The 5,217-nt window shown below is 47.9% G+C and overlaps 2 non-coding genes across 2 annotated transcripts; both read left to right on the forward strand.

Moving 5' to 3' along the window:
- Positions 1-249: 249 nt before the first annotated feature.
- TRNAQ-UUG (transfer RNA glutamine (anticodon UUG)) lies at positions 250-321 on the forward strand. Its single transcript has one exon. It is a non-coding gene; the product is annotated as a tRNA-Gln (tRNA).
- A 2,769-nt stretch (positions 322-3,090) lies between these two features.
- Positions 3,091-3,172, forward strand: TRNAS-GCU (transfer RNA serine (anticodon GCU)). Its single transcript has one exon. It is a non-coding gene; the product is annotated as a tRNA-Ser (tRNA).
- The last annotated feature ends 2,045 nt before the right edge of the window (positions 3,173-5,217 follow it).

Consider the following 5,217-nt stretch of genomic DNA (forward strand, 5'->3'; position numbering starts at 1 on the left):
AACAGATATGCTTGGTGTTTGGGACATGATAGACACTGAATGTCAGACCTTCTGGCCATGCCCTTTCAGATGGTGGCATACATTCTTCATGGAGTCCTTCATGGCTGCCCATGAGGAATGGAGAATTTTCTTTCTTTTCAAGGACACCTTAGCCCTGGCCACTTCTCCAGCATGGCTCATCCCAGCCTTCAGCTCATTTGGTTCCTCTTTCTCTTTCTTTCTATCTGCTGGCCCTAGCCATGGAGAAGTGGTTCTGTGGTGTAATGGGCAGCACTCTGGACTTTGAATCCAGTGATCTGAGTTCAAATCTCAGCAGAACCTCTGGGGATGTTTTCCTTTTCATTGTGAAATGAAACATTCAGAAGAGACAGGAAAACATTTCCTTCCTCTCCTTTGTATGTAATAATTCCAGTGCTAAACTTGACTTGAGCATCCAGGGAAAACACAACCTTTCCAGTGAACATCAAAGCACATACCTCACAGGCGCACAGAGCTCTGCTCCTCTTGTCCTTCAGCCTCCTCAAAGGGGATCACCTTCCTTGACTCCAGTGCATTCTGAAAGAATCACAGTGTCTGTGACTCTGGGCATTAAGGAGGATGGATCTCACATCCAAGCTTAAATTCACGCATTTACAGTCATTTACAGTACCAAGTAATCAAGAAAGTGTGAGCAGGCACCAGAGTAGGGTGCAAAAGGTAAAATCTGAGAGCTCTTCTACAAATTTTGGACAGCCATGTTACCAAATAGAAATAAGGCCTTTGGCTGCTTTTCTTAACATATCAAAGAAATGAGAGAATGCAGATTAAATCTCTCCTCTAGGGAGGACTGGCAACATGGGAAATAATGAAGAATCTTGGTCCATGACTTCTAGTTCATCTTCTTCAAAGAGAACACCACTAAGCCTTGCAGCCAGCCCTCAGAGCATGGCCATGATTTCCTGAAGAACCAAACTTGGTATAAAGGGGCACAAGCCATCCTGTTGTGGCTTCTGGTCAAGACTCATTCTTTTGCTCTCTTCTTGTGCTTTAGCTTATATTCCCCACTATATATTCAAAGTGTTTATACTGACCCTGGGAGCTAGGGAAGGAAAGGCTCATTCAGCTGAAAGAGAGGGTTGGTAGTTTTTTTTTTTTTTTTTTTTTTTTTTTTTTTTTTGCATCAGTACAGGCTGGGGGCTGACATGCTGGAAAGCAGCTCTGTAGAGAAGGACCTGGGGGTCCTGGTGGACAACAAGTTGACCATGAGCCAGTAATTTGCCCTTGTGGCCAAGAAGGCCAATGGTATCTTGGGCTGCATTAGGAAGAGCATTGCTAGTAGGTCAAAAGAGGTAATCCTTCCCCTCTACTCAGCCCTAGTAAGGTCATGTCTGGAGTACTGCGTCCAATTCTGGGCTCCCCAATACAAGAGAGACAGGGAGCTGCTGGAGAGAGTCCAGTGTAGGGCAACTAAGTTCATTAAGGGACTGGAGCATCTCTTACATGAGGAAAGGCTGTAAGAGCTGAGCCTGTTTAGCCTGGAGAAAAAGAGACTTAGGAGGGATCTTATCAATATGTATAAAGCTCCAAAGAGAGGATGGGGCCAGACTCTTGTCAGTGGTGCCTAGCAATAGCATAAGAGGCAATCGGCAGAAACTGAAACACAAGAAGTTCCATCTGAACATGAGAAGAAACTTCTTTTCCGTGAGGATGACTGAGTACTGGAACAGGTTGCCCGGAGAGGTTGTGGAGTCTCCTTCTTTGAGGATATTCAAAAGCCGTCTCGACACAATCCTGTCCAACGAGCTCTAGATGATGCTTGTGCAGGGGTGTTGGACTAGATGATCGCCAGATGTCCCTTCCAACCTTAACTGTTCTGTAATTCTGTGATTCTGTAATTCTTCAGCCGTGGCTCAGTGCAAGACGGAATATAAGGCTCATATTCTCTAATCAACTATCCCCGTGGTTCCTCAGCTATCTGGAGTGCGGGAGTGTCCCTTTTACAGTGTTAGCATAATGATGTTTTCCTATGAGAACGGATCTTATCTTAGATGTCTTCTTCCAAAGTGGGTATCTTCACTGTTACTGCTTTGTTTTACTTGGAAGTGTCCCACTGAAGGAACTGGGGAAAAGGAACAATGAAACTGAACTGAACAGGCTAAGTTTGCTCCACAGCAGCAGGATAGACATCAGGGAGGGCAAAAAATTTTGAGTAAAATATTTCAGACGCTGATACTAGAGGAGCTAGCAAACCTCTGCTGAGAACACAGGGTATTAGCAGGCAATACACAGTTTGACGCTAGAGATCTTTGGATCACAGAGAAAAGAAACTTTCCCTGATAAAAGAAGAAAAATCATATACATTCTTCAGAGATGAAGAGTGCACTCTGTGTAACTGAGGCTTGGGTCTGTACATTTAAAGCAGCTTTTGGAAAGATGTTGCCATGACTTCAGCTGAAATGCATCCCATCTGTGCTGCAAACATTTTCACCTGATTCCTCATACAGGGAAGTAAAGGACTGTGTACTCTCTTTGGGACTCCTTTTCAAACCAAGGCTTCCGCAGCAGCTTTCAAGAAGAGAGTTGTGGGTTGTGAGGTGACACTTTTGGATGTGCTGGGAGATGGCAAGACAGAGTGCTGTCTTGGGCTCTAAAAAGCTCTTGCTGGAAAGCAGGACTGTGTTCTGGGCTCCCAGCACTCCAAATGACAGCCTCCTTGTGTGCAACAGGTCCTCTCAGACATTCAAGGTCCATGTAAGTGGGAAACCCTAGTGGGTGAGAGATCTTCAGATGTAGCAGGTTACAACCATGAGCCTGATTGGTAAGACTAGGGAGCAGAGAGGGCAGACAATGGTGATGACAAAGGCCACCACAGGTTCCTGCTTTGTGCTGGGCTCTGCTTGCCTGCCCACCCACTCATTATTGTACCCTGCCTCCTTGAGACAGCTCCTGGGTTCCCCAAGAAGGATCAGTCTGTCCCTGATCTTCCTTATTCACCTGTTTGCACCAACCGTTCTGGACTTGCTAGTCTTCCTTGTTCACAAGTCTTGGTGGAGATAGCCGTGGTGGAAGTGGCAGCCACAGGCAGAGCTGCAGCTGCAACCCCAGGAGGCTGACGAGGTGGCCGAGTGGTGAAGGCGATGGACTGCTAATCCATTGTGCTCTGCACGCATGGGTTCAAATCCCATCCTCGTCGAAGCCCAGGGACTAGCCCAGAAGGAGGAGCTGGCCTTTTGGAGCAGAGGCAGCTCTTCCCCCTTGTCAGGCAGTCTACCAAGCAGGGTAGGTGACACCTCTCAAGAAGGGATGCCCCCCAGCTCTCCCCCTACCTCCAGAGTTTGCACAGTCCCATCAAACACAGAGTCTTTCATGAAGTATGTCCCTGGCCAGTCTGTTCAACAGAGCTCCCTGTGCCTAGGACAGGCGGAGGTGAAGCTGGGAGGGAAGGGCTCAGGGAATCTGAGCTGGAAGTGGCCTGGGTTTCCAGGCAGTAGCCAGAAAGAGCACATTGTCCCCTGTTCTCCTGTATGTTTTCAGCAAGAAAAACTGCTGAGTCATGCCTGAAAGTGAGACAATTCTGAAGATGTTCATTTGCCTTAATGAATTCTTCCCAAAGAACACATGCCTTTGCATCTGGCTGCTAGGGGTTGTTTGTGTCACTGACACAGAGGGTCTTACTTGTTTTCCTGTGGTCAGGGAGGGAGGGCCCATTCCAGTGTGCCTTTTAATTGCAAGGTGGCACCAGTTCACCTGAGTCACCAAAGTGCTGGGGCACTATGAGAAACCTCAACTCCATGTCAGCGAGAAACGTATGAAACATCCTATGTTCTCAATGTGAAACATCCACACAACAGCATGACTGGTGCTGAGAGAAATGGACTCTGATGTGTGGAGAGCCAAAGATTCTACTTCATGACCTCGTGCCTACAGAAATGCATTTTTTTTAAATGGTACTGCTTAAGTTCTTAGCATCATGCTCAACAATTCAGTGACTTCTTGAAATACTTCTTTAAAATGCTTCCTTCCATGGTCCACACTGCCTGCAGAAAGGTAAGTGCTAGACTGTGTTCCAGCTGTTCACCAGACTCATAGACTTAAAGAGGCAGAATTTATGAGTGTGTGAGCAGGTGTGGGAACTGAAGAAAGAACTTTTCTTTGAGAAGAGGGTAGATAAAAAAGAGGCGACCAGGGTCTGGGAAAGCTGAGGAGACTGGTAAACGATATGCTTAAGTGGAACTCAGAAAAACTGCTTTGTCTTTTAAAAAGCCTCACTCTGGAAGACACTTTGTGCAACAGCAACCTAAGGATGACAACACAGTGGACTTATTACCTTCCCACTCCTGAAGGCTTCTGGAACACAGACTAAAGAGAGCAAAGTTGCCATCCCAAACCTAGGCAGGGCCTGGGAAGTCTGCTTTTCTGACCAAGCTGTGTGCCACAGCACCGGGCAGAGGCAGTAGCCTTGGAATGGCGCTGGATGGTGCTAGCCATTGGCCTGCAGAGACCCTCAGAAGGGGGAGCTTCCCTTTGTCAGTGGTCCTGGGACTCGGCTCCATCCTCAGGGCAGATGATGTTGAAATATTTCTTCAACACAAATCATGGCTGGGAGGACGGACACATGGCCAGATGCTTGGAAGCGAGCTGCTACTTGGCAGGCCCTGGTCTTTCTGGCAAAGGGGTCCACATCCACATCCAATGAGGTCTGCTTCTTCCTATAGTTTTAAGGCTCATGGTGGAAGGAAGATCACCTCATCAGCAGCTCCAGCGCTTCCCTTGCTCTTCCCTTTTCTTTGCCCCAGCTCAGAGAGCTTGGCATGGTGCCCGACTCTCTCAGAAGCATCACACTGCTACAGCTTGCCTGAGCTCTGCCGTACCTGGTCCTGAAGAACAGACCACACAGGGACTTAAGGGGGCGCTAGTAACTGAAGACCATGCCCTGGGTTTGTCACTCTTTTCACACTTTGTGCCCACATCAGTATGCCTCAACCTGCCTGGACCTGCCTAGGTAAGGTGTGCCTGGAGACACACAAAGGAAAGTGTGTTGCTGTGGAAAGGGCAGGAGGGAGTTACAAGACCTGAAGCATAGTGCTGGCCCTCAGGGCTGAGGGGGAAACCTTTCTGTTTGCCCATGCTTTTTGGGAGCAATGGCCATGTTCTCAGCCAGGTGGACAGGGCGTCTGGAGGCAGGGTCTAGGAAGGGGACTTGAAGGACTTTGTTCACTCTCTCACTTATGCTTTTGC

Source organism: Rhea pennata, chromosome 19 (assembly GCF_028389875.1).
Source record: "Rhea pennata isolate bPtePen1 chromosome 19, bPtePen1.pri, whole genome shotgun sequence".
In the NCBI taxonomy this organism is placed as follows: domain Eukaryota; kingdom Metazoa; phylum Chordata; class Aves; order Rheiformes; family Rheidae; genus Rhea; species Rhea pennata.